Raw genomic sequence first — 23,839 nt, forward strand, 5'->3', positions numbered from 1 at the left:
CTCTCCATCTCCCCATGTCTTCTGTGTTATTGCTTGTGCTCCACAAATAAGTGAAACCGTATGATAATTGACTCTGTATGCTTGACTTATTTCACTCAGCATAATCTCTTCCAGTCCCGTCCATGTTGATACAAAAGTTGGGTATTCATCCTTTCTGATGGAGGCATAATATTCCATAGTATATATGGACCACATCTTCCTTATCCATTCAACTGTTGAAGGGCATCTTGGTTCTTTCCACAGTTTGTCGAGTGTTGGAGAGGATGCGGAGAAAGGGGAACCCTCTTACACTGTTGGTGGGAATGCAAGTTGGTGCAGCCACTTTAGAAAACAGTGTGGCGATTCCTTAAGAAATTAAAAATAGAGCTTCCCTATGACCCTGCAATTGCACTACTGGGTATTTACCCCAAAGATACAGATGTAGTGAAAAGAAGGGCTATCTGTACCCCAATGTTCATAGCAGCAATGGCCATCATCGCCAAACTGTGGAAAGAACCTTTTTTTAATTAAAAAAAAAAGTTTTTGGTGTTGAGTTGTAGGAGTTCTTTATATATTTTGGATATTAACCCCTTATCAGATACATCATTTGCAAACATCTTCTCCCATCCAGTTTGTTGTTTTTTTTTTTTTTTTTTTGTTTTTTTTTTCTTTACAACTATTTTTTTTTTTTTTTTTTTTTTTTTTTGGTGGTCCCAATAGCTAATTTTTTTTTGCTGTTGCCCTTGCCTGAGGAGATATATCCAGAAAAATGTTGTTAAGGGTGATAGCTATGTTTTCTTTTAGGAGTTTTATGGGTTCAGGTTTCACATTTTCAGGTCTTTATTCTGAATTTATTTGTAAGTAAGTAGTTCAGTTTTATTCTTTTTCATGTGGCTGTCCAGTTTGCCAAAACCATTTGTTGTCCTTTCCTTATTGTATATTCTTGCTTTCTCTGTTGTAGAATAATTGACCATGTAAGTGTGGGTATATTTCTGGACTCTCCATCTTGTTCCATGTAAACATTTGTTCCATAAAATCAACCTTAGCTCCTTAAAAGTGTCTAGTTGTAGTTCATTAAGTGAACTTCATTCTCAAATGTGAAATTCTAGACAAAGCCTCAGTGGCATAACCAATGTTTCCAAATACGTTCTGTTAATAAGAAGGATGCATTCTTTGAATCTGTGCAAATAACTAATATTGCCATGAAAATAAGAATACTCAATTAAGAGTTTCTGGATTAATAGAGGGATCAGGCAGGGATAAAAAGATAAATGTTTCATTCTTTTTGCAAAACTGTAGTCTACTAAATTGTCATGAGTTAGAGATAGCTTACATGCAGAAATAGAACATTAAAGTACCAGCAGTATTCCTAACAAACCCTATAATCATCCTTCATCAGTTCATTCAGTCCTATGTAATTAATTCTTGTTCCATTTGATTTGGGTTACCAGTCTCATGAACCCATCTGGTTTTTCACTAGAATTCTGGAAATCCTGACTCTAGCCACTGGTATGGTTTTAAAGTTGTTACAGTGATGTCATCAGAAGCCTGTACCCAAGAATACCCAGCTGGCATAGTTCTTTTCTGTGGGCCTCTGAGACTTTCCTTTGTTGAAGATAAACATTCTGGCCTGTAGCTGATGGCAGGCACTTTCAGGGAAGCCTCAGAATAAAACAAAAGCTATGTTCTATATGACAAAAGACAAAATAGCTATGGTTAACTTAGTAAGGATAAGTTTCAAAATGAATGATCTGATATGAGCTCATTATAAAAATAATGTGATTAACCAGGACGTTTGCTTGTTTTAAGGCCTGCCAAATGAAAAATGCAATCCCAAAAGGTTTTGGACAAAAAAAAATTTATAAACATAGTGATTAGCCCAATTTTCATAGGAAAGTTGATATCTATCTTATGAAAATGAATGAATATAGTGTTTACAGAGAAAAAAAATCTTCAAATGTAACATGTAATACTCCTAAGATATAATATACCATGAATATATCAAGAAATTATTTAGATTATTTTTTTTCCATATCCATTATTTTTAATGTCTAGCGTTTATAGTACGAGGGCCAGAGCTCTCTCCCCACCTCAAGTTTATAAGTTTTTGATTGGCTTGTGAGGCCAATAGGGATACTACTTCTTGTCTAATTTGGTTTCTGGGAAGACTTCATTCAGGTCCTCAATGGTCATCTGATCAAACGGAATTATGTTCCTTAGCTTCTCCAGCTGTTTTTCGTATTCCACAATCCTGGCCTTTGAGAGAGACAAAAACTCAGCACAACTTTTCACATCTTCTTTTTCTTCAGCGTCCACCTGAACAGTGTATTTATCCTCTGGCACAGGAATCTTCAGGGCATTGAACTTCTTCTCAAAGTCATCTACCAAGCCAGCCTTCGCCACATTGGCCTTGTAGTAAGCCCATTTGACAGCAGAGGGTTTCTCAGGAAGAGTAGCCAACTTGGAGGTAAGTGTCTCATTCCAAGATTTCAGGGAGTTAGCAATGGCCTTCTGGTTTTGGGGTATGATCTCCCCAAAAGCTACCCAGTCAATGGTTTTTAGAGCAAGTTTTCGCCCAGCCATCTTGAGATCCTTCACCGACCCCGGCTGCCCAGAGTCCACAGCCAAGAAATTATTTAGATTATACCCAAGAATATATTTTTAAGAATATCAAGTAAAGAATATTAAGTCTGGAGCAGTTCCTAAATATCTTTGTATTAATAAAATTCCATAGGTTAGTGTTATGAATTCTCTCTCTAACATGCTGTATTTACTTTTGAGAAGTAAAATTTGATCAAGTTAATATTAAAAAATATTGAAATTATCATTAGTAACATTATACTGCTGTTGTCTAATATTAAGAAAAGCAGCACCAGGACTCTGATAAGTAGAAGTATCATTGGCAGCAAAGGCATTGATAAATATCTAGGAACTTCATTTAATTTAATTTATTAATTTATTATTATATATATTAATAACATTTTTACCCATACACATTTATCCTAGGAAAGGCTAAGTGTATCTTCTGATTTACAGTGCTTCCCATGTAGCTCAAAGCATCAAATAAACTTAATTATTGCTAGCAACTTTCTTTTTACAAGGTGAAGGTGAAGGAACAAATCTTTTGTGATTTTCCAGGGACCTTCTGGGAAATGCAAAGATAGTTTTAGTTACAAAAGATAACATTTAGGATTCACTTTGAGGAAGGCAAAATGTCATAAGCTGTCAGGACATTTAAATACTTGATTAAATGGGGTCAGGGGTCAGTGTAATAGAATATTTGGCTACCCAAGTGACAATAGAAGATTTTAAGAGTGAATACAGGAAGTAACATGATTATAAAATATCTTAGATCTTTTAAAAGTGAGAACATTTTGTTTTCTTAAACAATCAAGAACATTATAGAGTCAACAAAAGGCATGGGAAATTATTCTATAATAACCAGCCTATTTGCCTAAAAAGCAGATTACTCAGAAGATAAAGAAAAACTTTTTACAACTTCTTATTAAGAGAAGAGCAATAAAAAAAACAAAAAAATAAAAATAAAAAACAAAATTTTTAAAAAGAGAGAAGAGCAATAATCTAAGAAAATTGTGTCAATTTAACAGAGGGAAAAACCAAATTCTAGTTTTGCATGAATATAATATTTGATACTAAAGCCCTTTTAGAAATCATATAAATAAATTTATCAACCTTAGGTAGCTTAGACCACAATAAAACTCCCTGTACAACAAAATTCCCTGTCGATGAACCTTTTATAACTTTTCAGCTTTGTCCTACACATTTTTCTTTCTCATTCTGAAACAACCAGTTCTTTTACCTTAGGACAAAACTATCTCTTTTCCTTAATAAAAACATATTCTGTATACCTTGTATATAATATGTTGATTATAAATTTTAACAATTGGTAATTTCTGTTATATAGAGGAAACTTGTAAGTGGATAATTATGAACTATCATACACTAGCATTTTATAGCAGACTAGCAAAACTGACAGATAAACATCTCATAGTTTTTTATAGTTATGTAAAGGATATAGGAATATATCCTTATAGTACAGTTTCTGAACTTGGCAAAAATAAATACATTCATTAATATATCCAAATATATACACCCTTAAAATTATGCCTAGCAATTAATATTTCAGTATTTTATCTCACTTACAATGATTTAAGTATTTAATGAATATCTATTAATTAACATAATTTAGTATAAGTCTAAGGTTTTTAGTTACCTAAACATCTTTAAAAGCATCTTTATTTTAATAGGCTCCACACCTAGTGTGGAGCCCAGTGTGGCGCTTGACCTCAAAACCCTGAGATCGAGCCCTGAGCTGAACTCAAGTGTTAGATGCTTATCCAACTGAGCTACCCAAATGCCCCAAAAGCATCTTTTTAAAAACAGCCTTATTGGGGGACACCTGGCTGGCTCAGTCAGTAAAGCATGCAACTTTTGATCGCAGGGTAGTAAGTTCAAGCCCCATGTTCTGCATGGAGCAGGCGACTCAATGATATCCCTACCTATTGAAGGTGACTGTATCAGTGATAGGGTTACCATCATCACTTTTTCTCCTTCTCTCCTACCCTTCTCTATGTAGTCTCTCTGTGGTTTATTGTACAGAAGCTCTTCAGTCAGTCCTCAGTTCCTTTTTGAGAGGAATTTCTCTATATGTAGGTATGAATTCAGTGTGTCCATGGGAGCGGGTAAGTTCAGGATCCTAGATTGCCCTCCTATATATTCTTTGGTGAGGTGTTTATATTTTTTACCCATTTTTAAGTTGTCTTATTTTCTTAATTTTGAGTTCTCAGTGTTCTTTCTATATTTTGGATAATAATCCTTAATCAGATATGTGTTTTGTAAAGATTTTCTCCCGGTCTGGCTTATCTTTTCATTCTCTTAATAGCTTCTTTTTCACTGCAGTTTTTAATTTTAATGAATTCCTGCTTAACTTTTTCTTTCATGGCTCATGTTTTTGATGTTGTATCTAAAAACTCAACACTCACCAGAATTACCTACATTCTTTTCTTTTAAGATTTTATTTATTTATTTGACAGAGGCACAGCGAGAGAGAGAACAAGCAGGGGGAGTGAGAGAGGGAGAAGCAGGCTTCCCACTGAGCAGAGAACCTGATGTGGGGCTCTATCCCAGGATTCTGGGATCCTGACCTGAGCCAAAGGCAGACACTTAATGACTGAGCCTCCCAGGCGCCACCCCTCAACATTATTTTCTATGTTATCTTCTAGTAATTTATAATTTTTGTGTTTTACAATTAGCTCTTTGACCCATTTCCAGTTAAATATTGTGAAGGGGTGGATGTGTGTCTAGATTTAAATGTATTTCTTTGCAGTTAGTTGTCCAGTTGTTTCTGTATTATTTGTTAAAAATACTATTTTTTCTCCATTGAGTTGCCTTTGCTCCTTTATCAAAGATAAGTTGATTTTGAATGGGTCTATTTCTAGACTCTCTTTTCTGTTCCATTAATCTATTTGTCTTTTCTTTCACAATTACCACACTATCTTTATAACTATAGCTTTGTACTCAGACTTTAAGTTGAGTAGTGTCACTCTTCTGACTTTGGTCTTCTCCTGCAATACTGTGTTGACTATTTCAGGTCTTTTACCTCTCCATATAAACTTAAGAATCAGTTCTGTCAGCAGAGTTGACTATTGAACAACATGGGTTTGAACTTCATGGGTCCAGTTACTTATGATCTGCTTATAATATAGTAATGTAAATGTATTTTCTCTCTTTTTTATGATTTTCTTAATAACATTTCTTTTCTTTACCTTACTTTATTGTAAGAATACTATATAATATATATAACACACAAAATATGTGTTGACTATTTTATCATTAAGGCTTCTGGTCAACAGTAGGCTATTAGTAGTTAAATTTGGGGGAATTAAAAACTATACATGGATTATTGACTGCATGGGGGTCAGCACCCCTAACCCCTGCATTGTTCATAGGTCTCTTGTAGCCACAAAATAACTTGCTGTGATAATGACTGAGTTTGCATTGAGTCTCTCAACAAAGTTGGGAAGAACTGATACCTTTCTAATATTTACTCCTCCTATTCATTTATATGGAATATCTCTCCATTTTTTGTTTCTTTCATCAGAGTTTTCTCGTTTTGTCATATAGGTCTTGGATATATTTTGTTAGATTTATACCTAAGTATTTAATTTTGGTGCTAATATAGATGATACTATGTTTTAAATTTCAGATTCCAATTGTCCATTGCTTTCACATAAGAAAGCAATTGAATTTGTATAGTAGCACTATTCTGCAACTTTGCTATGATTGCTAATTATTAGTCCCAGGTACTATTGTTGTTGTTGTCATTGTTATTATTGTTGCTAATTTAGATATTTGTCTTCTTGTGTATATCTCGGCAGATTGCGTCTTTCAAGGAATTGGTCCATTTCATCTAGGTTATCAAATTTGTGGGCATAGAGTTTTTCATTATGGTCCTTTATTTTCATTTTAGTGTTTATGGGATTAGTAGTAATTGGCCCTTTCATTGCTGATATTAGTAATTTCTTAGTTTTTCTTAGTCGGTCTAGAGGTCTGTCAATTCTATTAATCTTTACAAAGAACCATCTTTTGGTTGTGTTAATTTTATCTGCTAATTTTCTGTTTCAATTTCATTGATCCTGCTAATTTTTATCCTTTCTTGTTATGCTGGATTTAATTTTCTTTATCTAGCTTTCTAAGGAAGAAACTTAGATTATTGATTTTGATTTTCTCTTCTAATTTGTGCTATTAATTTCCCTCTAAGCACCACTTCTGCTGCATCATACAATTTTGATAAGTTGTATTCTCATTTTCATTTCAAATTCTTTTAAGTTCAAAATGTCTAATTTCTCTTGAGACTTATTATTTAAGCAAGTGTTATTTAGAAGTGTGCTATTTAATTTCCAAGTGTTTAGGGATTTTCTGGGTACCTTTCTCTTACTGATATCTAGTTTAACTTATTGTGATCTGAGAGCATAATATATATTATTTTATAATTATACATTTTATACATATTATATAATTATGTTATAATTATACATTATATAATTATAATTATGCATTGTACATTGTACAATGTACATGTATACATTGTATATAATATATACCATGTAATAACATAATATATAATATGTAAATCTTATTATTTCATAATTATAATTATTTATAGTATTCGAAACTTGTTACCTTGTGCTTTATAGCCCAGAATGTGGCTTGTCTTTGCGAATGTTCAGTATCAACCTGATGAAAATGTATTCTGCTGAGTTGGATGAATTATTTTTTAAGGTCGGTTAGATCCATTTGATTGGTACTATTTAGCTGAACTCCATTCTTACGTATTTTCTGCCTGTTGATTCTATTAATTACTGATTGAGGGGTGTTTAAATCTCCATTCGTAAGAGTGGATTCATGTATATCTCCCTGCAGTTCTGTCAGCTTGTGCCTTATGTAGTTTAATGCTGTGTTTTAATTGTACATGCATTAGGGATTGTTATGACTTCTTGGAAGATTGACTGTTTTATCATTATTTAATGCTCCTCTTTATCTCTGTAATATTCCTTACTTTTGTGTCTATGTTGTCAGAAATTAATATAGCTACCCCACCTTTCTTTTTATTGGTTTTAGTGCATAATATCTATCTTGATCCCTTCATTTTAAATCTGTGTCTTTAAAATGAGTTTCTATGGAAGATACATAGATAACTTGTCTTTATTTAACTATTCTGCCAGTTTCTTTGCTTTAATTGGTATATTTAGACTATTGATATCTAAAATGAGTGTTCCTTCTCTAACAGTCTTCTTTTGTTTATGTAGATCTGAGTTTCTTGCCTATATAATTTTCCTTCTCTCTGAAGAGTTTCTTGTAACATTTCTAGTAAGGCAAGTATATGGACTACAAATTACCTCAGTTTTTGTTTTTGTCTGTTTTTGTCTGAGAAAGTGGTTTTTTTCCTCCTTCACTTCTAAAGGGTAATTTCTCTGGATACAGAATTCTAGTTTGGTGTGTTTTTTTCTTTGAATATAGTAAATATTTCATTTTACTCTTGTCTTACTTCCATGCTTTTAAAGAGAAGACTGGTGTAATTCTTATTCTTGCTCCTCTATATATAAGGTGATTTTCCCCTTTCTGGCTTCTTTCAATATTTTCTCCTTGTTTTTGACTTTCTGAAGTTTGTTTATGCTATACCTAGTAGCAGACTTTTTGGTATTTATACTGCTTGGTGTCCTTTCAGCTTCTTACATCAGTGGTTTGGTGTCTATTATTAATACTAGTCTTTGCCATACTGTGTCTGGTTTTGATACTTGCTACATCTCCTTCAGTTTTGTTTCTTGTCTTTTGGTATGACTTGTAATTATTTTGTTCAAAACCAATCATGATGTGATGGATGAAAGGAACTGATAATGGCTCCAGTGGTTGTTTCTGCTCTTAGGCTTCTGCAAGTTGTCTGTTCCTGCCCATGTGTCACTAAAATATGAGGGACATCAGTTTTCCCTGTTACCTCATCTTTGTTGGATTTTGACCTTGTTTTAGCTTACCACGTGGTCTATCCTAGTTAATTTTTTTATGTGCACTGGAAAAGAATGCATATTCTGCTACTGTTGGGTGGTGTCTTCTATATATGTATGCTAGCTCTAGTTGGTTCATAGTGTTTTCAAGCCCTATATATCATTATTTCTCTTGTCCAGATATTCTGTTCATTATTGAAAGTGGAGTATTGAAGTCTTCAACTATTCTTGTTAACCCTCTTATTTCTTCCTTAATTTTAGAGCTAGAAAGGCCCTCCTGACACTAATATGATCGGAATAACAGGGTCAGAAGGGTCAGAACAGGCCAGAACAGGTCAGAACAGGCCAGAAGGGTCCCAATATGCTGGAATTATGGTTTTCAAAAGATTTGTATAATCTATGGCATGTGATTTGCCTGTGGGCATTTTGGTCATCAGAAGGTTTCACAGGGAAGATGGTGTCCAGAAGTTCTACCCGCAGCACCAGCAAACTGTCAGTAAGTGGCAGAAAGAGTCCTAGAACTTGAGAGGGCACAATTGAACTCAGTCAGAAAGGCCTTGTCTTGCTGATGGCCTAGGAGGAAGACCCTGTAAGTCCATCACTTAAAGACAATCTGGGAACTTGAAGGATCCCTAGAACCCTGGGGAGTGGAGGGGGTGGGGTTTCCTTGGAGCACTTGCATGAAGGCTAGACAATGGATGAGAGGGAAGTAAACCCCTGTGGTACCAGCATGGTAGCAAGCACACATCCAGAAAAGTTCCAAGGCCTGAGAAATCAAAATGGATGCAGACCTAAAAGTGGCATAAGGCTGATGACCTATGACTAAGAGCCCATGTTTCTACCACATAAGGGTGGTTTGAATGATCCCCAGAACTTTGGCAAGAGGTAAATTTGGTGGCAGGAAAGTTTCCTGGGGCACTCACAGACGGTGGCTAAGAGGGCTCATTAACCCCTAGCTTGTGAGCTGACTGAAGGCCTGAAAGGCTTACAGTTCTTGTGTGTGTGTGGGAGGGGGTGATTAGTGCTGTGAGAGGAAAATGCTCTCTTTTAATGCTGATAGCAGGCTGGTTGCTTAAGAACCCTCAGTTTCCTAGAAGAAATACAGGCTGGGGACCAGTAGGTATCCCAGAACCCTGTCAGGAAGTGTGGAGGCCTGAAAGTTTCTGGGTACATTGTCTAGATGGTGATGTGGTGGCAGAAGGGGCCCTCTTGTACCAGAGTTATGGATGATTGCTTACAGGGTACTGTGTTCCAAGCACTAAGCAGACTAGTAAACTTAAGGGATCTCCTAGAACTAGTGTATAAGCAGCCTGATCTTAGGAAGGATCCCCCAAGACACCAGCTCCAGGACAGAACATATCTGGAAGTGCTTCCAGTGTCGCAGTGATGGGATAGCTTATGCCTGGAAACTACACCCCCCACCTCCAATACTAGAAGTCAGGATGGAAATGATCCCTAATGGACCCTTGCTTATACAGTGTACAGGGTAGGTGGTGGTCAGAAGGTATATTATTCTCCATCTCACAGGCTAGGGTCTATAAGGACGTTGGGAATCCCACAGGCCAGGCCAGGTGCTGATGGGAAGGTCTCTAGATACACTCCCTTGTAGGAGACTCTTGGCCAAAAGGATTTTAGGTTCCACTGCAAACAGAGTAGCTAAGGACTGAAAGGGCCATGAGTTACCCAGTTCCAGGCCTGTCCAGTGACTCTAAGACTTCTACGGTCTTCACCATGCAGCCAGGGTGGTATGCAAATAATATTTGATTCTTAGGCACACGTGATGACTCAAGGCCAGAAGGAGCCCTAGAAGCTTAGTAAAGGACCACTTTGTTGTTTGGAATATTTCCCTGGGACACGAAATGGGGACATGGGAGAAGTAAGGGGTAGGGAAATATGGTGTCTGAGAAGCTCAGAACCTGGATCCAAAAGGCTCAAGTTATCCTAGCAGGAGCCCTGAACTTTGACCAATGCCGATTCGGTTTCAATTAGCAGACATTTAAATTGATGGCCAGAAACCCCAGTTCCCCAACATGTCCATGTACTGCAGGAAGGACTCCCCAAATTTATGGTGACATAAGGGCCCTCATGACACTAATACAATGAGAGTACAGTATGGTCTCCAGTACAGGCATATATTCCTCAACATGAATTATTACTTTGGTCCATACTATTCTATTATACAGACAGTCTGGGTACAAAAGGGCCCCAAGGACTGCAATGCCAAGGAAGATGTTTTCTGAAAGGGCTCACCCAGGCATCAATATGGTGGTAAGTACACATCTGGAAAAGTCCTGGGGACTGAGAATGACCCAGACCAAAAGAGCTAGTCCTTGTGAAAGCCAAGTAGGAGGGGCCCATGACTCTACTGCATAAAGACAATATGGGGGCTTGAATAATCCTTGGAACCCCACTTAATCATGAGGTTGTTGGGAGGAAGATTGTCCAGTTCCCCCAAGATAGAGCAAGATGGTTGTTGTGAAGGTTCAGGAATCCTGAGCTTGAGGGCTAACTGATGGCCTAAAGTGCTCAAGATTCTGCTACAGGATGGTAGAACGGTGACTGAAACTTCCTTTCCACTCAGATAGCCAGACAGGTCACTAAAGAACCTTGAGTTCCCCCAGAGTATGTATAGAGTGTGAGCCTGTAGAAAATGGAGAACCCTAAATGGCAGCACTCTTGATGGCCAGAAGTTTTCCTAGGTCAACACCCAGATATAGTTTTGGTGGCAAAGAGGAGCCCTGTACGCTAGAGTTCTAGATATGTGATTGCTAATAAAGATACCTGTTGCACAGCAAGGGTGCTGGCTGGTGCACAAAAGGGCTATGCACAGGAATTCTAGTCTCAGAAAGGACCCACAGATCAACAACATGAGGGTAGAATGTGTCCAGATGTCCTTTGTGAGTGCTATCGCCTAGACCAGTGATTCCAGAAGAACCCCCAGGTTTCTACAGATCAAAATGAACCAGATGTACAGAACACCCTGAATTCCACAGCCTTTGGGGAGGGTGATGGTTATAAGGGTATGCACATGAATGGCACATTGATGCCAGAAGGAGGGGTAGAACCCTAGAACAAGGCAACTTTTGGTGGTCCAGGGTTCACCAGAGCAATGGCACTGGGTAAGGAGGGTGGCCAAAAGTGCTCAAATTCCTTAGTTCCTCAGAGAAATCTGATTCCCATATGGACTATGGGCAGGAAGGACATGGAAATTTTAAGGGCTGGAATGGCCCTCATGGTACGAACATGTCGTGCCAAAGGGGACCCCAAGTTCCAGTGAACTGTTAGTATGGTTTCCAGTAGGGCTGTATATTCCACAGGAAGGATTCTTAATTCTGGTCACAGGACCGTGGTGTGCTGGCATTTTGGTTGTCCAAAGGGCCATCAGGCAGCAGTTTCAGGGACATGATGTCCAGATGTGCCCACCACAGGGCACCAGTGAAGGGTCAGGCATGTACATACTAGGGCTCTGAGCTGTGAAAGTGAGTGATGGCTCAATGGACCCAGGATATAAGGGCTGATTGCTGCTGATACCCTGGTAGGAGCCCATGCTTCTACCAATAAGAACCCTTTGTGGGTTGTGGGGGCGTGGTCTGAGGAATCACCGGAACCTTATCGAGGAGTTAGGTTGTTGGCAGGAAGGTTACATTAGGGCACCAGCTGTATGGGTGAATGGTGGCCGAGGAGGATCTCACTTTATCAGTTTGCCTGCTGGCTAAAATGTGGTTGAGGCCCACCCTTCTGCCAGTGGCCAGTGCCATGACCAAGGGTGCCTTTCTTTATATCACAGGCGGGTAGGCTATCTGGTTATTAAAGAACCTTAGACTCACTAGTATGCATATAGGCCAAGGGCTGGCAGAAATTTTGGAACCCTAGCTGGCAGGAAGTCTGGTGGCTGGAAGGACACCTCAGGGCACCACTCAGATGGAGGTAGGGTACTGAAACCAGTGTTCTAGATGGATGGTTTCTTATAAGGCCATATATTCCACAGCAAGCTAGTGCCCATAAGGGCTCCCCCAGAGTACAGTTCATAAAGGACCCACAAGTTACCAGTACCAGGGCAGAAAATGTCTGGAAGTGCTCCTGGAATGCCACTGCCTTGGACAGAACCTGTCTGCAAGAACTCCAGGGGTCCCAAATGCCCAAGGTCTCTGGGTTCCATAGGCTCAAGGGAAGAACATGGTCTGAAGAATACATACTTCCTTGATGATGATGGACCAGAAGGAGTTCTGGAATTCTAGTGAGGCAGCTGAATTGGTGGTCGGAATCTTCCTCAGGATACTCAGGCAGGTAAGGACAGAAGGAGGAAGTATGGTTATAGAAAAAGCTTAGATTAATGAGTCAGTAGGAATCATGAGTAGTCAGGCAAAATAATGGCCAGAAAACCCCAGGGTCCCTAGCTTAAAGCGGAAAGAACACCCCTGGACAGTTTAGGGCTGGAGGGCTTTTGTGATGCTAATGTTGTTAGTATGCCGGACAAAAGGGGAGGGGCCCCGGCTTCAGGGAACTGGAAGTTTAGTTCCAAAAACGACCATGTATTCCAAAAGCAAGGGATTTGGGCAGGGCTGCTGGCACTACATGTGCTGTCTCACCTCTTTGCCGCATGTCCCTCCTTGCTGCATGTTTCTACCCCATGACACCAGCAAAGTAGTAGAAAAGTGTCAGAATAGTCAAGCCACCAGAGCAGAGATGTTTCCAGACCAAAAGGCCTGTTTACAGCTTAGTAAGCACCTGAGAACTTCCTGGGGAACTGAAGGATCTGCGGAAACTTGAAGAGCAGGCAGGTTCCTGGCAGGAAGGTTCCTGGTACTTGAACTAGAGAGAGAGAGACTGTAGGTGAGAAGGCTAATGATTCCTGAGCTTATGAGCTGGTAGAGGGTTGAAAGACTCATGCTTCCTCTGCTGGATGCCAATATTGTAAGTGAAAACGCTCTCGTTTTCATAGTGGATGGACAGAGTGGTCGCCTAAGAGCACTCAGTTCCTCAGCATTCGTACAGGCTGCGGTAGCCTAGTTGGCAGGAAGTCTTGTTGCCAAAAGATTTCTAGGGGCACTACCATGTTGTAATTAAGATGACCAAAAGGATACATGAGGCCTCGCCATCTGAGAAGGATGACTGCCGGTAGATCCTTGTATTCTACAGTAAGGGAACTTGCTACCATAAGGATATTCTGGAAGACAGTTTGTGTACAGTTTGATCTCAGAAAGGGCACTTAGGGCACCATCCCCAGGGTAGAAAGTGTCCAGAAGAGCTCCTGGTAGCACCGAGGTGGCAGGTAGGTTTGCAGAACACTCTTGGGCTCAAAGGGTGGACTGGATTTAGGCTTGAAGTGCTAGTCCTACTGATGGCTTAGCAGGAACTGTGGATTTTTACATCACTTGGGTTTCTGAAAGGGTCTCTAGGCACTAGCATGTGGGAGGAATGATTGCTGATAGAGCTGGAGGTTTCTTTGCAAATAAGCAGCCTAGAGCTTCAAAGGCTCTTGGGCTACCAGTTCTTGAACAGACTAGTGGCCATAAAGGTCTTTGAACTTCCATCTGGAGGTCTGTAAGGTGGCAGAAGGACACACCTTGCCTCCCTGTGCGTAGTCACACTGATACTGCAAGGGTGGTGCTTCCCCATGGGAGAGTCTTTTTGGCTTGTGGTCTTCTGGGTTCACTGTCAAAAATTTAGAAATAGCAGAAGTAAAATCAGTGAATCACTGAAGTGGTAATTAGTAAAATTTACTGTGCACACATTAAAAGACAGTTCACCAACCCCTACCGCTTAAACCAAAACATGGAGGTTCAATGGTATATTGTTATAAAGCAGCTTATACAGTAAGAAAGCGGTGACTCTTCATTCTTAAAAGTGATCAGTTATCATATTAGAATTTTCTTAAACGTTGGGGAATTGGTCAGTGGTTACCTCATATCAACCTTACGAAACAGTTTAAGTTTTGCTTATAATTTCCCAAGGAGCAAGAAATGACACAAGTTAGTTAGTTTTGCAAAATAACTAAATTAAGCTTTGTATGACTAAACTGGCTTTGCCTGCTCAGAGAATTTTCAAGGCTGGTATCCATTTGTTTTTGATTTTAACAATCCCCACCTCTACCTCTCCTCTTGGTCATAAGTAGGTTAAGTGTGACTAATGAGTATAGTGTTATTCTCAGTTACCACCAGTGATGAAATCAAGTCAAAGAATCACATCGGCTGTTTTCACTAGTTGAGTCATCAGACCAGAGGGTCATGTAGTCACTGTCTTCATCATTCATGTGATTATTGTTTGTTGCATTCAGTTGTTTGATACTGATTGCTACCATTTGGTGTGTGAGTGCCTGCCAATAGGCATTTAAAGATAGGCATTTAACACGTTAGAGAGATTAATTTGATGACGATTAGGAGAAAAATAGCCAAGGGTTGGAAAATTCCCCAGAGCAGAGCTTCCGAGGAGCCAAGATTTAACAATAAAATAACAATAAAATAACTGACAATAAAACAACTAAAATAACTTAAGTTGTTATTTGAATTCCACTTAGTTTACAGCATATTATTAGTTTCAACATATTATTAGTTCCATCACAATATAGTGATGGAACACTTTCAACCATCACACAGCGCTCGTCACAATTGCACTCCTTAATCCCCATCACCTGTTTCACCCATCTCCTGCCCCCAACCCGTCTCCATTCTGGTAACTTATCAGTTCTCTATAGTTAAGCATGTTTCTTGGTTTGCTCCCTCTCTTTTTTTTTCTCTATATTCGTTTTAAATTCCACATGAGTGAAATCACATGGTATTTGTTTTTCTCTCACTGACTTACGTCATTTAGCATAATACTCTCTAGCTTCATCTGTGTTGCAAATCTAAAGATTTCATACCTTTTTATGGCTGAATAATATTCCACGATATATTTTTACACACACATACACTCCACATCTTCTTTATCCAGCAGTTAATGGATACCTGGCTGTTTCTTTAATTTGGCTATTGTAAATAATGCTGCTATAAACATCAGGGTGCACGTGTCCCTTTGAATTAGTAATTTTGTGTTCTCTGGGTAAATACCCAGTAGTGGGATTACTGGATTATAAAGTCATTCTGTTTTTAACTTTTTGAGGAACTGCCATGCTGTTTTCCACAGTGTCTGCACCAGTTTGCATTTCTACCAATAGTGCAAGAGGGTTCCTCATTCTCCACATCCTCACCAACACCTGTTGTTTCTTGTGTTGTGGATTTTAGCCATTGTGACAGGTGTGAGCTGATACCTCACTATAGTTTTGATTTGCCTTTCCCTAATCATCAGTGATGCTGAGCTTCATTTCATTTATCTATTAGCCATCTGTATGTCTTCTTTGGAAGAAGGTCTGTTTATGTCTTCTGCCCATTTTTTTAAATTTAATTTTATTTTTTCAGTGTTCCAAGATTCATTGTTTATGCACCACACCCAGTGTTCCATACAACCCCTGTCCTCCTTAACATCCACCACCAGGTTCACCGAGCCTCTCACCCTGCTCCCCTCCGAAACCCTCAGTTTGTTTCTCAGAGTCTACCTTCTCTCATTGTTTGTCTCCCCCTCCGATTTCCCCCAATTCACTTTTCCTTTCCTCCTAATGTCCTCCATGATATTCCTTATTTTTCACTTACTTGTGGAGTTTTTTTTTTAAGATTTTATTTATTTATCTGACAGACAGAAATCACAAGTAGGCAGAGAGGCAGGCAGAGAGAGAGGGGGAAGCAGGCTCCCCACTCAGCAGAGAGCCCGATGCGGGGCTTGATCCTAGGACCCCGGGATCATGACCTGAGCCAAAGGCAGAGGCTTTAACCTACTGAGCCACCCAGGCACCCCACTTGTGGAGTTTTTTAATTTGATTATCTGATTTTTGGATGTTGAGTTTTATAAGTTCTTTATAGGTTTTGGATACTAACCTTTTATCAGATATGTTATTTGCAAATATCTCCCATTCTGTAGGTTGCCTTTTAGTTTTGTAGATTGTTTCCTTTGCTGAGCAGAAGCATTTTATTTTGCTATAGTCCCAATAGTTTATTTTTGCTTTTGTTTCCCTTGCCTCAGGGGACACATCTAGAAAAAAGTTGATACAGCCCACGTCAGAGAAATTACTGCATGTGCTTTCTTCAAGGACTTCTATGGTTCAGACCTCACATTTAGGTCTTTAATACATTTCTAATTTATTTTTTGTGTATGGTGAAAGAGTAATCTAGTTTCCTTCTTTTGCATGTTATCATCCAGTTTTACCAACACCATTCGTTGATGAGACCGTCTTTTTTCCATTGGGTATTCTTTTCTGCTTTGTGGAGAACTAATTGACCATATAGTTGTGGGTTCATTTCTAGGTTTTCTGTTACATTGATCTTTTTTTGTGTGTCAGTATCATACTGTCTTGATCGTTATAGCTTTGCGTAGTATAACTTGAAGTCTGGAATTGTGATGCTACGAGTTTTGCTTTTCTTTTATAAGATAGATTTGGCTATTCTGGGTCTTTTGTAGCTCCATAAAAATATTAGGCTTGTTCTAGCTCTGTGAAAAGTGCAGTTGGTATTTTGGTAGAAATTTAATTAAATTCGTAAGTTTCTTTGGGTAGTATAGACATCTTACCAATACCTTTCTTCCATTTCATGACTATGCAATGTCTTTCCATTTCTTTGTGTTCTCTTCAATTTTTTTTTTAATCAGTGTTTTATAGTTTTCAGAGTACAGATCTTTCACCGCTTTGGTTAGGTTTCTTCTGAGGTATCTTGCAGTTTTTGGTGCATTTGTAAATGGGATTGAGTCCTTAATTTCTATTTCTGTTGCTTCACTATTAGTGTGTAGAAATGCCACAGATTTCTGTATGTTGATTTTGTATCCTGCAACTTTACTGAATTCATGTATCAGCTCTAGAAGTTTTTTGGTGAAGTCTTTTGGGTTTTGTATATATAGTATCATGTCATCTGCAAACAGTTAAAGTTTGACTTTTTCCTTGCCAATTTGGTTATCTTTTATTTCTTTTTGTTGTCTGATTATTGAGACCAGGACTTCCAGTACTGTGTTAAATAACAGTGGTAAGAGTGGACATCCAAAGCTCTCAATTTTTCCCTGTTTAGAAGGATGTTAGCTGTAGATTTTTCATAGATGGCCTTTATTATGTTGAAGTATGTTTCTTCTAAACCTACTTGGTTGAGGGCTTTTATCATGGATGGATGTTGTACATTGTCAAATGCTTTTTCCATATTTATCAAAAGGGTCCTTTGGTTCTTATTCCTTTTTTTTTTTTAAATTAAGGTGGTATAGCACATTGATTGATTTGTGAATATTGAACCACCCTGGCAACCCAGTAATAAATCTCACTTGATGTGGTGAATGATTTTTTTTTAAAGATTTATTTGAGAGAGAGAGAGTGAGAAAGAAAGACCATGAGAAGGGGGAGGGTGAGAGGGAGACACAGACTCCACCCTGAGTGGGGAGCCTGATGCAGGACTTGTCCTGGGACTGCTGGATCATGACCTGAGCCGAAGGCAGACACTTAACTGAATGAGCCACCCAGGCACCCGATTCTTTTTAATGTGTTTTTAGATTCAGTTTGTTAATACCTTGTTGAGGATTTTTGAATCTATGCTCATCAGAGTTATTGATCTGTAGTTCTCTTTTTTAGTGTATCTTTGTCTGGTTTTGGTGTCAGGGAAACGTTGGCCTCATAGAATGAATTTGGAAGTTCATCTTCCTTTTCTATTTTTTGGAATACTTAGAGAAGAGTAGGTGTTAACTCTTCTTTAAATGCTTGGTAGAATACACCTGTGAAGTTATCTGATCCTGGACTTTTGTTTTTTGGGAATTTTTTGATTACTGATTCAATTTCTTTGCTGGTTATCAGTCTGTTCAGGATTTCTATTTCTTCCTGTTTCATTTTTATAGGATCAAGCCCTGCATCGGGCTCCCTCCTCAGTGGGGAGCCTGCTTCTTCGCCTCCCGCTCCCCCTGACTGTGCTCTCTTGCTCTGTCAAGTAAGTAAAATCTTTAAAAAAAAAAAAAAAAGAAAAAAGAAAAAAGAATTGTGTTCCTGTGGTGTGTTGTTGCTGATTCTCCTCCCTCATTTGTGATTTTCTTTACTCCTTCCTCATTTGTGATTTTCTTTACTTGGGTCCTTTCTTTTTGATAAATCTTACTAGAGGTTTATCAGTTTCATTGACATTTTCCAAAGAACCATCTCCTGGTTTTATTGTTCTGTCCTTTTGTTTTTTGTTTTGGTTTTGGTTTCTCTATCACTTATTTTTGCTCCAATCTTCATTATTTCCTTTATTCTGCTGGTTTTAGATTTTTGTTGTTCTTTTTCTAGTTCCTTTAAGTATAAGGTTAGGTTGATTGAGATTTTTCATGCTTCTTGAGGTAGGCCTATAATGCTATATACTTCTTTTCTTAAAAAATTTATTTCTTTTCAGTGTAACAGAATTCATTTTTTATGCACCACACCCAGTGCTCCATGCAATATGTGCCCTCCATAATACCCACCACCTGGTTCCCCCAACCTCCCACCGCCCCCCCCCGCCCCTTCAAAACCCTCAGATTGTTTTTCAGAGTCCATAGTCTCTCATGGTTCATCTCCCCTTCCAGTTTCCCTCAACTCCCTTCTCCTCTCCATCTCCCTATGTCCTCCATGTTATTTGTTATGCTCCACAAATAAGTGAAACCATATGATAATTGACTCTCTCTGCTTGACTTATTTCACTCAGCATAATCTCTTCCAGTCCCGTCCATGTTGCTACAGAAGTTGGGTATTCATTCTTTCTGATGGAGGCATAATACTCCATAGTGTATATGGACCACATCTTCCTTATCCATTCGTCCATTGAAGGGCATCTTGGTTCTTTCCACAGTTTGGCGACCATGGCCATTGCTATTATGAACATTGGGGTACAGATGGCCCTTCTTTTCACTACATCTGTATCTTTGGGGTAAATACCCAGTAGTGCAATTGCAGGGTCATAGGGTAGCTCTATTTTTAATTTCTTGAGGAATCTCCACACTGTTCTCCAAATTGGCTGTGCCAACTTGCATTCCCACCAACAGTGTAAGAGGGTTCCCCTTTCTCCACATCCCCTCCAACACATGTTGTTTCCTGTCTTGCTAATTTTGGCCATTCTAACTGGTGTAAGGTGGTATCTAAATGTGGTTTTAATTTGAATCTCCCTGATGGCTAGTGATGATGAACATTTTTTCATGTGTCTGATAGCCATTTGTATGTCTTCATTGGAGAAGTGTCTGTTCATGTCTTCTGCCCATTTTCTGACATGATTATCTGTTTTGTGTGTGTTGAGTTTGAGAAGTTCTTTATAGATCCTGGATATCAACCTTTTGTCTGTACTGTCATTTGCAAATATCTTCTCCCATTCCATGGGTTGCCTCTTTGTTTTGTTGACTGCTATATACTTCTTAAGTTGGTTATAATTTTTAAAAGTTACTTGCCTAGGCACAGCATGATGTATTAGCAAACATATATCCTAATGATTACTTAGGACAGGATGGACATGAAGTTATTTTATTTCAGATGACATTACAGGCGAGCTTCCACCTAAATTATGCCTCTCTATTATGTGAACAATCAGATAATTTAATGAGAGGAATTTCTATGGAAACAAAAGAATAACAAAGGCTAATAGTCCACAAACAAATTATAAGTTCACTTTGGAGTTTGGAGAGCAGCCAGTTTAGAAAATTTCTAGAGTTGAATTTGAATCATGTTCAGATAATAAATTGAGGATGGCAGTTTTAGTCTCATAGATTTTACTAGTTTGCAATTTGAATGTATTTTGATGATGTCATAAAGTGTTCCATTGTACTTCATTGAGTGGCCTATTATAGCAATAGGCACAAAGATTGCCAACACATGAGTTTTTGTGGTGATTTTTCTGAAGTTTATATTATATGTTGTCCAGCTTTAGTTTGCATGACTTCAGGAAAACACAGTTTTAATTTCATAGTAATTCCAAGTTAAAACAGTGAGAGAAAACTGGAAATGTTAGTTTTGAGATTCCTGGCAAAATAGTGGAGGAAATCAAAAGAATTTAGAATCCAGTCCAGTTATAGGAAAAAACAAAACCTCAGTGCCATTAACAGCACTAGAATCTGATATCCACAAAGGTGTATTACTGAGACATAATTTTTCTGTCTGTAATCATCTCCATTTTTATCAAAAATTATCATAGTAAGACCAATTTGCTTGCAAATTGTTTAATTTCAATAGACTTGGAGGGATTACTTACATCAGTGAAATAAGAATAGTGATTGACCATGAAGTCTCTTTTAAATCTTCTTTACTGAAAGTTCATTTTTAATTATCATACAGCATTACATTAGTTTTAGCTGTAGGACATAACGATTTCATATCTGCATGTATTACAGAATACATGTAATCACCACAGTGTCTGGTTAACATTCATGACCATACATAGTTATAGACTTTTTTTTTTAAAGATTTTATTTATTTATTTTGACAGACAGAGATCACAAGCAGGCAGAGAGGCAGGCAGAGAGAGAGAGGTGGAAGCAGGCTCCCTGCTGAGCAGAGAGCCCGATGTGGGGCCCGATCCCAGGATCCTGGGACCATGACCTGAGCCAAAGGCAGAGGCTTTAACCCACTGAGCCACCCAGGTGCCCCAGTTATAGACTTTTGTATGTATGTTTGATGAGAACATTTAAGATTTACTCTCTTGGTAACTTTCAATTAAATAATACAGTATTTTTTTTTTTACTATAGTCACCATGCTATATATTACATCCCCATGACATTTATTTTATAACTAGAAGTTTGTACCTTTTGATTCCCTCCACCCATTTCACCCCACCCCCATCTCTGAACTCTGGCAACCACCAATCTGTTCTGTGCATCTGTGAGCTGAGCTTGAGTGTGTTGGGGGAGCCCCTCCCAAAGAGAAAGAAACCGAGATAAAAATTTGTTAAGTGATTCTTAATAAACTTGAAAGAAAGACAAAGCAATGTAAATATTTAAAAAACAATGAAAGGCCGTATACCCAAAGGTATTATTGGAGGACATTATTTGGTTTAACTTACCATTGTATAGGCTCAGGTCTATGGACTTTTTGGTTCAGATAATGGATCTCAAGAGCATAAAAATAATAGATTCATTACTCAAAATTAGATTTATACTTACCAAGCCTAGAATTATGTGAAAAAATTTTAATTATAAAATTAAAACTATATCTATTGATCTACATCTCTATACCAGTGTTCCTATGTAATAGAACATGTGTTGAGATGACTAAAATATATGTTTTTAGACAGATGTATAGTGAGAAACCATACTATAACCCAAATACGGCTAAGGAAGCATGGATTCTGGTAAGAGAGTCTTCAGAAGTGTCCTTCAACTGTAAGGTAGTATTGGGCAGGGGAAATTACCCCCCCTTCCTCTCTTAATTCTTTTGGGCAGGTTAAGTAATTAAAATGACAGAAGAAAAACTACTTTTGTACATAGGGGGAATCCACATACACATGAAAGATTCGAAAGGCATTTAGGCAAAATGCGGTATATCAACCATCTAGAGCTAAGGAGGAGGGTGTAGGGGTCTGGGACTTCAAAGGGAAGGAAAGCAATTCGTAGGAAGGCCACCAGGTGTAAATACTTGGAAAACAAAGGTTTGCTGGGCCATACAGAAACAATGAGACACAGAGAGGAACTTTAACAAACAGCCTTTGCTAGATTCCACCCTATTTACCATAGTAGTTCATAGTATAAGGTAATTATCTATGTGATAGTTCTCTTCCTGGAGCAAGTCCTCTAAATTCTTTAAGGCATTTATGGGGGAGGTAAAAAGAAGAGCTAACTGGGTCTTCTGTTTCTTTTTTTTTTTTTTTTTTATTTTTTCAGTGTTCCAAGATTCATTGTTTATGCACCACACCCAGTGCTCAATGCAATATGGACCATCCTTAATACCCACCACCAGGCTCACCCATCCCCCCACCCCCCTCCCCTCCAAAACCCTTAGTTTGTTTCTCAGAGTCCACAGTCTCTTGTGGATCATCTCCCCTTCCGATTTCCCCCATTCCCGATTTCCCATTCACTTTTCCTTTCCTTCTCCTAATGTCCTCCATGTTATTCCTTATGCTCCACAAGTAAGTGAAACCATATGATAATTGACTCTATGCTTGACTAATTTCACTCAGCATCAGGGAAATTCAAATCAAAACCACATTGAGATGCCACCTTACACCAGTTAGGATGGCCAAAATTAACAAGACAATAAACATCAAGTGTTGGAGAGGATGTGGAGAAAGGGGAACCCTCTTACATGGTTGGTGGGAATGCAAGTTGATGCAGCCACTTTGGAAAACAGTGTGGAGATTCCTTAAGAAATTAAAAATAGAGCTACCCTATGACCCTGCAATTGCACTACTGGGTATTTACCCCAAAGATATGGATGTAGTGAAAAGAAGGGCCATCTGTACCCCAATGTTCATAGCAGCAATGGCCCATTGCCAAACTGTGGAAAGAGCCAAGATACAGATACCCTTCAACAGATGAATGGATAAAGAAGATATGGTCCATAAATACAATGGAATATTATGCCTCCATCAGAAAGGATGAATACCCAACTTTTGTATCAACATGGACGGGACTGGGTCTTCTGTTTCTTAAAAATAATCAACCTAAGGGGCACCTGGGTAGCTCAGTCATTTGAGCATCCAACTTTTGGTTTTGGCACAGGTCATGATCTCAGGATCCTAAGATCCAGCCCCACATTGGGCTCTATACTCAGCAGGGAATATGCTTGAGATTCTTTCTCTCTCCCTCTACCCCTCCCCCATGCCCATTCATGCTCTCTCTCTTTCTCAAATAAATAAATCTTGTAAAAAATGAACTTAAATTAATCCTCATACCAAAGAGACACTTTAGGGTGGCAAATTCTTCTCCCCTACAGTTAAGCATTCTTCCTTGTAATGGGACCTTAATAATATATATGATCATGATTCACTCTCCCCCAGACAGTGCTTTGGTGAGTTCTATGTGCATTTCCTTTTTTACCTCATCTGTTTCAAGGCTGATCAACCTCAACCCAATCCATTTTTTTCTTTATCTAGCTTGAGACCTCCAATCAAGTCCCTTAAAAATATGTAGGTAATACATTTAATCAACACAAGGACCTATGGTAATTGTTAAAGTAGTTTTATGTATCTCTGTTGAGATTCTTTATGGGCTTAATTTATAGATTAAGTTTCAAGACTACCTATCTCCTTTTTTCTTTTTGCAAGTTTCTTTTTTTTTTTCCTGAGGTAAGCTGCATCCCAACCCATTTAAAACACATCTTGAATATGATGGCATATAAGAGTTCTTGACTTGAATCAGG

The 23,839-nt window shown here is 38.4% G+C and overlaps 1 pseudogene across 1 annotated transcript; it reads right to left on the reverse strand.

Annotated features, from left to right (window-relative positions):
* Positions 1–2,000: 2,000 nt before the first annotated feature.
* Positions 2,001–2,599, reverse strand: LOC111150440 (annotated as a pseudogene). The gene has a single exon (XR_002640803.1). The product of XR_002640803.1 is annotated as an ATP synthase subunit d, mitochondrial pseudogene (transcript).
* Positions 2,600–23,839: the final 21,240 nt, after the last annotated feature.

This window comes from Enhydra lutris, unplaced genomic scaffold (assembly GCF_002288905.1).
Source record: "Enhydra lutris kenyoni isolate GAN:26980312 unplaced genomic scaffold, ASM228890v2 scaffoldscaffold23, whole genome shotgun sequence".
Classification (NCBI taxonomy): Eukaryota; Metazoa; Chordata; class Mammalia; order Carnivora; family Mustelidae; genus Enhydra; species Enhydra lutris.